Source organism: Equus przewalskii, unplaced genomic scaffold (assembly GCF_037783145.1).
Source record: "Equus przewalskii isolate Varuska unplaced genomic scaffold, EquPr2 ChrUn-3, whole genome shotgun sequence".
Lineage (NCBI taxonomy): Eukaryota > Metazoa > Chordata > Mammalia > Perissodactyla > Equidae > Equus > Equus przewalskii.
The window spans coordinates 2013520-2023237 of NW_027228751.1; positions in this window are offsets into that span (position 1 = coordinate 2013520).

Below are 9718 nucleotides of genomic sequence, written 5' to 3' on the forward strand. Positions count from 1 at the left end.
GACATCCCAAACTCACACAGGAGGTTCTCAGTTTCCCTAGCTGCTTGTTCAAGGGTGTTGTCCAGTCTCTGCAGACATTCTGTATAGAGTGACTAATCCAACAGCTACCACTCACATAAATCCATTATCTTTGAATTCAACACACCCATCATCACTTGTTGGGCAGACGACAGTTACCCTTCTGGATCTTCCTCATGGTGTCCTCTTCTCCAGCTACTTGTACAAATAAAAAGTAACAACACTCCCTTGGGCCATGTGCTTTCTCTCAGGGTGAGCAATTGCATTAAATCTTGCTTGTAAACATGTGAAATCCCAGCTTTTACCAGTTGTGGGAGAGACTAGCTAGTTGTGCATCAAACTTATTCATTTTTTCTACTGACTTTTGTCATCCTCCCTTGCAGTTAGGATAAGTTCTGGTCAATGCAATGAAGACAGAAGCGACATTTGCCACTTCCAGATCCACCCATAAAATCTCCAGCACTATCTTCCCTGCGGTCTCTTCCCTCATCTTCCAGTCAGATGTGGAGCCTCTTGAGGAAGACTCTGAGGCTTTATGGGTTGGCAGAGCCATTGGTTATGAGGAGTCTAGGTCTCTAAGTGAAATCCCTCACCTCCATCAGTCTGCATTGCACTGCAATGATAGAAAGAAGTGGATCCTTATTGTGTTCAATTACTGAGAGTGGCGTTCTTTGTTACAGTAGCTGGTGTTACTTATCTGAACTGTGTATGATTGTAGATATATATGCAAATCTCTCTCACCAGGATGGAAATAATAAAATAAGAGAAAGAAAGAAGGGAAGGTATGGAAAGGAGAGAAGAAAGAAAGAAGGGAAGGAAAAGGACAAAATAAAGGAAGGAAAACGGGGGTGGGGGAGGGTTGGTATTTAGAAATGTCATTTTGATAAGAAAAAAGACTTACTGGAGTTATATCAGTCCCAAACATGGATACATATTCCAGATGTTGATGCATTCTCCCTTGTGGCTCACAGATAGGGATATCATCCATGTGACAGATAAACACTAATAAGGATAATTGGAGACCAGCATTGGTCATCACTCTGGAATGTTTTCCAACACCACCAAACGATTCTCCAATTCTCAGAAAGCACCAACTGGGTGTCTTATAAACTTAACCCAATTCTGACACTATATTCCTGGAGATAGCATCAGATTTCATAGGTTGAAAGCTCAGTCCCACAAGACTGCCCTGCTTCAGACATTGAGAACAGGTTGCCGCTTGTGCTCCTGACTGACAGGCTCTAAAGCAGAGGTTCCCAGGACCCCTTCCTCAGGTTTGAGCAGTTCTTGGAATGGCTCACAAACTCAGGGAAGCATTTACTTATGTTTCCAGTTTATTATAAAGGATACAGATAGGCAGTCAGATGAAGATGTACATAGGGTGAGGTCTCAAAGGTCCCAAGTGTAGGAGCTTCTGTCCCCATAGAAGTGGGATGCATCAGCTTCCTGGCATGTGAATGCATTCAACAGCTTGGAAACTCATCACATTTTATTGTTCAAGACATTGTCTAGAGTTTAATATGCAGCCACCCCTCTCTCCAGTTTCCAGAGGTCGATGGGTGTAGCCGAAAGTTTCAACTTTCTAATCACTGTGACTTTCTGGTGACCAGCCCCATCCTAAGGCTATCTAGGGACCTCACCTTAAGTCACCTTATTAGCATAAACTCAGGTGGGCTCAAAAGTGGCTCCTTCTGAGTAACAAAAGACACTCCTGTCACTCAGGAAATTCCAAGGGTTTTAGGAGTTTTGCGCTGAGAACTGGGGACAAAGACCAAATATATTTCTTAGTACATCACCAGTCACCATTCCAAGAATACGCTCCTCCGGCTTTTGAGTCTTTCCTCAGGGCTATCACTCTTCTCCCCAGTCCTCTAGAAAAATATTTTCCCCCTCTTTTTTACACAAATTTAACTTTTCCGTTAATGTCCAACTCAAATCCTATCCACTTATGATGACTTTCTAAATATCTTCAATACTTATTGATCTTTCTTTATAGTCTCCCAGTACATTTTGTCTATCCTTAACCATTTTGTCAATTAACTGTATATTATATTGCTTGATATTATCCTTATTTCTATGGATGTAGTTTATGCATCTAGACTGAAATCTCCTTGAGAAGTGAAAGGATGTCTTGTTCTTCTTTATTCATAGGGTTCTCTGGCATAAGATGGTGCTGGATACCTAATGGGTTTTCATACTTATTATTAGGGATCAGAGTTCCTATCTATGACGATTATATAATACGTTAACATGCTGATGAAAATTAAATAGTAGACAATGTTCTGTAACAGTGAAAGAACTCATCAGAAAGTTCATGAATCCTGGTCCTAGAGACAAGATTTCTATTATTTTAAGAGAGACGTTATATTGCGAACACAACTTTCATTTGTTAAAATATCAGCAATTCTATAGACCTGTGGGCTTTACAGCTCCTTAGAGACATTAATAGTGCTAAGAAGGCAATCAACTTTAGTTCAAATAAACAAATGATTAGAGATGACAACAGAAATTTAAACAAAACTCATGGATCTCTTCACTCCTCTGGACATTGTTCTCTGTTCTATTACCTGTAACATACATGCATTCATACAGCGGCGCCATTCACAGACACTGCTTCTATTCAGCACTGCACAACATCACATTCTAAAGGATGTCATTGTGGATACACATAGGGACGAGTTTTTTGAAAACTCCCTACAAAATTATCATCATAGTAACAAAGCAAAACTTCTTAGCTGTATTTTGCACCTTGCTTTATCAGCCCTGCTACGGAAACTGTTTAAGTTTGTAGATCAATAGAGTAAGAGAAAAGAATGACCACGAAAAGAGATACAACCAGGAGCGGGAGGGTGTCTGGGGAAAAGGAGTGGAGAGAGGAGGTTGCAGCTTAGCAGCCTAGCCAAAGAGGTCTGTGAGGGCGATGGGTTTCAGAAGCCTCTGACAATTCTATGGCTTTCTTTAACTTAAAAGTAGAAAACAACGTCTGGCCAAAAGTGCTATTTCAATTTAAACATGTGAATGGGAGGCATTATGTCCACATGATATTAATTTGGGATGTGCTCTGTAGAGAAGAATTGAAAGAGTCCCATTTTCTCTTCTTATGCCCCTGAGTTTCTTAATCTATTTTTAGCTTTTGTCCTTTCAGCTCAGCCAGGAGCTGCCTTGAGACTCAGTCTATGGAAATGTGCTGGGCTCTGAACTGAGCTGTAAAGAATGAAGGTGAAGCTTTGAGCTGCTAGATTCATGGCTGGGGTTTTTACACACACATAAAATATGAATCTCGGTTGTATACAAAGCTGAACCCATCGTGCCAAAAGGATCCCAGTCAAGCAGGCCTGTAAAATGAAATCCTCTTGGACTAATTTAAGGAGACCTGAGTGATATAAATTGTGGCCTGCTCAAATGTAGGAAATAAAAAAAAAAAAATTCCAACTTGAATACACGCTTGTCTCTTGGTGCCGTTGGCGGCTCTGGTGTATGAGCAATGGGAAGAAAAAACAGACGGTGAAGTTAGATCCCGATTCATTTTCCAAATAACTCTGCAGCTCCCTGCTTATACTGGTCTTGCGGGCCTAATGAAACCCTCTTCAGTGAGAATTTAATATAGAGATAAACTTTTCAATAAATAAATGGCTCTGAGTTGGCTGAACTCTAATGCCTTTCAGCCTGGTATAGCCGTTTTTCTGGAATTGGTATGCACAGAAGGAAAAGGCTCATAAAACCATTCCCGATGAAAGAATTAATTCACGGAGAACACTGAGCCGGAACCTCTGCCCATCAGACTAAGATTTCTCTATTTCGTTCGATTTTTCACTAACCATCTTACAGGTCTTTTGTTATCTTACTAGGTACGAATGCTCAAGGTCCCTCTGACCTTCTTAAACAAGCACTTAAAAGCTTATTAGAGCAGTTAAATACAGTTGTATATAAAAAGGTTTCAATATCTAAACAGGAGATTTCAGGTAGCAGAAGAAGATGCCCTACAAATAACGTGTGTAACCTTGAGGATGCGTTTCGTTCAGAGCAATATTCAAGCTCTTATCTTCTATAAGAAATTAACTAGTTAGGACTTAAGGAGCGAAGTGCATCGTCGTCAGCATACTGAGAGACGATCCGCTCTTTTTCATAGAATATAGGAGAAAATGTCTGTAACTGCCACTTAAAGTTTCCAGGGAAAGATATTTCCATTAAATCATTGATGCATTAATTTGAAAAGAATTTTTTTATTTAAAAAGATTTTAACAAATATTTTTTGAGCCTTAGGCAGTGTTCTGGGTGTTCATAACATTCTAGGTCGTGATCTTTCACTTGATAAGTCAACAAACGTACAGAGAAGACAGCGTAGTCATGAATCTTTTATCAAAAATTAGGTTTCTGCCTTTTTGAGGTACACATGAGAATCTTGGAAGTAAAAATATGCTTTTTTTTTTCAATTTTAAAACCATAAAAACCTGTGACTTTGTGCAAGTTGCTGTGGCTTATTTCTCCAAATGTTGGGTAAATTACTCTCTCCTAACCTCACATGATTATAAAAAAGGGAGAATGATTAATGTTGTAATCAACATTAATGGTTCATGTCTTAAAACAAAAGTGTAAGAGAAAGTAGAAATTGCTTCCAGAAGTTGCTGTATGAAACACTGAGAAATATAGTTTATATAAATATAAGACAATTATCAAACACAATATATAAACACTTGCTTATGATTTTTTTTTGGTGTCCAGGGAAACAATTTACCAAAAGAAAATGTGAATTTCCAATGAATCATCACCATATGAAGTTATAACCTAAAGATGGTTTAGTAAGCCAAATAAGAATTCTCAGAAACTATTTGCTACTGAGATGTGTGTTACACAAATTCAGAAAGAGCATTCTGAATAGATCCTCTAAAATCTAGACGACAGTTCTTTTCTTCGAGGGTCCCTCTCAAATGGCAAAAGTTCTGCTTCTCTCTAGGGAGAGTTTCTGTTGTTTCTAATTGCCGTGAGAGAAGATTTTATTTCCTAGTACACTGAATCAAAACTTAACTCTAGTGCTTACTATTTTTGTAAGGTCATTCTAACAGGAACCTTTAAAAAAATGATGGGCCTGAGCTGTCTTTGAAGTTCAGGTGTGTCAGGCCTGGCAGGTTGCTATGGCTTCAGGGCAAAGCTGGCCTTATTCTGGGGCAGAAATAGGTGCCTGCCAACCAGAGTGATCAGAGGCCTACAAAAGTCGTACATCCCAGAGCCCTCCCCCGTCAACCTAGTATTACTACCGAGTTTGAAATCCTGGGGTTAATGATTTCTTCTTGTGCTGAGGCAGGGACGGCAATACATTTCATTTCACTTTCCGATGTTGGTAGTAGCTGCTGGGCCTGCATCTTTAAGATTGTTTAACTGCTGAAAAGATCACTGGAGAAGAGTAATAAGATTGTTTAACAACGTCTGTCATGAGGGCTAGATTGTGTCTGACAATGCTGTGGGTTACTAATTTTATCACATGCAGCATAAATACCTCCTAGAAGGAAGGTACTATCACTGGGTCTATGGGATCCTTTTTATTTGGGTAAGTATGTATATACCTATATATACTAGCATACATACCTATATATCCATTTACACACGTATATCCATACATGTAATTATAGATATTGGGAATATATAAATATATGTATTTATGTTTTAACACAAATTCTAAGTGTAGACCTCAATGAATTTTTACAAAGTGGTCATATTAGTATAACCATCACTCAGATCAAGAGATAGCCTCTTACCAGCACCTTCGAAGCCCAACCCTGTGTCCCTTCACAGTCATTATCTACTCCTTTCCCACTGAGAGCAATATGTTGACTTCTAACACCATAGGTTAGATTCGTCTGCTGTGAAATTTATCCTCATGAAATCACACAGCATGTCTTCTTTCGTGTCTAGCTCCTTTTACCCAACATTATGTTTGGGAGAGTCACTCATGCTGAAGCATGCAGCAGCAGTTTATCAATTTTCTTTGTTGTATAGTATTCCATTTTATGAATATATCATAATGTCTTATCACATATTACTGCTAATTAACATTTGAGTTGTGTCTGGTTTGGGGTTGTTAACACTGCTATGAACATTTTATGCATGTCTCTTGCAGCATATATGTATACCTTTGTATCAGGCGTATGCTTGAAAGTGCAATTGCTTGGTCCTAGAGGATGTGTACTGCTTAACAGTTTTCTGAAGAATTAGTGTGAATTAGTATTCATTAGAGGCATATAAGACTTCTAGATAGTCCCATCCTGGCCAACACCTTGCCCTGCCAATTTGTGAGACTGAAGTCATTCTAGTGGGTAGGTAGCAGAATCTCACTGTGGTTCTAATTTGCATTTCTCTGATGATTAACAATGGTGAGCACCTGTTCACGTTCCTATTAGCCCTTTGATATATTTCTTTTGTGAAATATCTCTTCAAGTCTGTTGCCCATTTTCTACTGGCTTGATTATCTTTTCCATATTGATTACAGGAATTTAAAAACATATTCTAGTTACAGTCATTTGTCAGATACATATATTTCAAAAATCTCCTAAAATATGTCTCTTTTTCACACCTTTAATGGTTCCTTTTGGAAAATAGAAGTACTTAATTTTAATGAAGTTCAATTTATCAATATTTTATGGTTAACAATTTTTGTCCCGATAAGAAATCTTTGCTTACTCCAGCATCATGAAAATGTTCAAATTTAGACCCAAATCCCACCCAGAATTGATAGCTGTTATGCATAATATGAGGTAGGGGAAGACGTGACTATCCAATTCAGCATACACTGTTTATTGAAAATACCGTCCTTTCTCATTGAATAGCAGCAGCACCTTTGTCTTAAGGGACCATGTATATTTGAGTCTCTTTCTGGTTTCTCTCTTATACTCTGCTGGTCTCTTTGCCTGTTTTTGCACCAATACCACTCCGTCTTAGTCACAGCAGCTTTGTCATGTCTTGATATCTAGTCATGTAATTCCTCCACCTCTTTTCTTCTTCCAGAGTATGGTAGCTATGATCATTATCAACTCTTTACATTTTAGTACACATTTTAGAACGAGTTTGTCAATTTCCATAATAACATTTTCACACAGACATCCATAATCTGCTAGGAATTTTATTTGGATTGCATTGACTCTAGATAAATTTGGGGAGAGTTGGCATTTTTATTATATTGGGTTTTTAAATCCATGAATATGATGTATCTTACCGTTAATTCACACATCCGTTCATTTCTTTCAATAACGGTTTGTAGATTTCTGTGTACATATCGTGCATATCTTTTATTAACTTTATTTCTATATTTTTTATGGTTTTAGATGCTATTGAAAATGGTAGTTTTTAAAGCTTTATTTCTCTATTTTTTTCTAAAATAGAGAAATAAAATTAATTTTTATTTCTAGTAATTTTTCTGTAGGTTTTTAAGGATTTTACACAGATAAAAATGTTGTCTTCAGATAATGATAGTTTTGTTTTTCCCTGTCTAATGTTTATTTATTTTTTCTTACTTTATTGAACTGGCAAAGACTTCCAGTACAATGATAAATAGAAGTGGTGGGCATCCTCATCTAGAAACGCTTTTAATATTTCATCATTAGATAGATATTTGCTGTCAGCTTTTTTGTGCATGTATGTTGTCAGGTTGTGGAAGTTTCCTGACATTTCTAGTTTGACAAAAGTTTGTTTTTTTAAATTATGCATAGACATTGTTTTTTATTAAATGCGTTTCTCCAACAACTGAGAAAATTGTATGATTTTTCTCCTTTATTCTTTTTTTTTCTTTTTAAAGGAGTCATTGGGCCAAAGCAATTTTTTCTTTTAAAGATTTAATTTTTTTCTTTTTCTCCCCAAAGCCCCCAGTACGTAGTTGTATATTCTTCGTTGTGGGTCCTTCTAGTTGTGGCATGTGGGATGCTGCCTCAGCGTGGTTTGATGAGCAGTGCCATGTCCACGCCCAGGATTCGAACCAACGAAACCCTGGGCTGCCTGCAGTGTTGTGAGGAAAATACCATAGAAACAAGACAGAAATAAAAACTTAACCACTCGACCACAGGGCCAGCCCCTTTTGCTCCTTTATTCTGATGACGTGGTGAATTATATTGATTCTTTTTCAAAAGTTAGATCAATCTTAGAGTCCTAGAATAAATGAAACTTGGTCAAGACATATTTTCCTTTTCTATCTTTTTGAATTTGATTATTACATTTATATAGAGTATTTTAAGTCTACATTTACAGGAGACATTGGCTAATTTTGCGATTGAAATTTTCCTTTTTTGTAAGCTTCTCATCAAGTTTTGGTGTTAAGAAATCATAGAATAGTTTGGTAAATATTTTCTTTTAAAATTTTCTCAGGAACCTATTGTTTTTAATATATAATCAAATTAATATTATCTTTCCTTTTAATGCTTAGAAGAATTCACCAGTAAACCTTGTGGGCCTGAGTTTTCTTTGTGAGTACAAAGTTGCATCATTTAATCTATTTCATTCAAATTTTCAAATTTACTACTGTAAAATTATACCTAATATTCCCTCATTATTTTTAAATGTCTGTAAAACCTGTAGAATCTTTGATATGTCTATCTTTCCATTCCTGATATTGGTAATTTTTGTGTCTTTTCTTCTTTTTTTTAATTGACCATGATAAAGGTTTATTAATTTTATGAGTCTTTAAAAAAATAATTTTAATTTTCTTGGTTTACCTCCAATCTACCTTTTTTTCTATTTCATTGACTTGTGCTCTTTTCTTCTTTACAGATTTTTGTTTTAATTTGCTCTTTTTTCTCCTGGCTCCTTGATTGATGCTTAATCAGGCATTTTTTCCCTTGCATATCTATTTAAGGATTTATTAAATTTTCTTCTAAGCTTAACTCACTTCATCCCATAAAATTTGATTTGTTATGTTTTTATTTTCGTTCAGTTCAAAATATTTTTTAATTTCCTTTAGGATTTCTATTTTGACCCATGGGTTAAGTAGAAATATATTGCCTGATTTACAAACATTTGGGGATTTTCCAGTTATTTTTGTTTTTATTTCTAGTTTAATTCCACTGTTGTCAGAGAACACACTATGTATGATTTCAATACTTTTAAATTTTTTTGAGACTTGCTTTATAGCCCAACATATGGTCAGTTTTGGTAAACATTGAGTTTACACTCAAAAACAATGTATTTCATGCAGCTGTTGAATGTAGGATTCTATTAATGTCAATTAGGGTAAGTTTATCAATAGTGTTTTGAAATGCTTTATACTTCTAGTGACTTTTGGTCGCTTTTTAAATCAGTTACTGAAAGAAGTGTACTACAATCTCCAAATATGATTGTAGATTTATTAATTTTTCCTTATACTTCTTTTATTTCTGTCTTGTTTCTATGGTATTTTCCTCACATCATTTCTCATGTTATATACTGCCTTTAAAATTTTTTTTATTAAATTAGGTAATTTGTCTACTTTGTTAAGTTTTAATAACTCAAGATTTTGATTTTAATTAAATCTATTTTTCTATTTTCTATTTTATTAATTTCACATTATCTTTATTATTTCCTTCCCTAGTGTCCATATATATGTGTGTGTGTGTGTTGCTTCATTTGCTGTTCTTTTTCTAATTTTTTGAGCTGAGAATTTAGTTAATTTATTTTTATTCTTTCATTTATATTGATAAATATATTTAGCTTTACAGATTTTTTCTAGCACTGCTTAAAATAT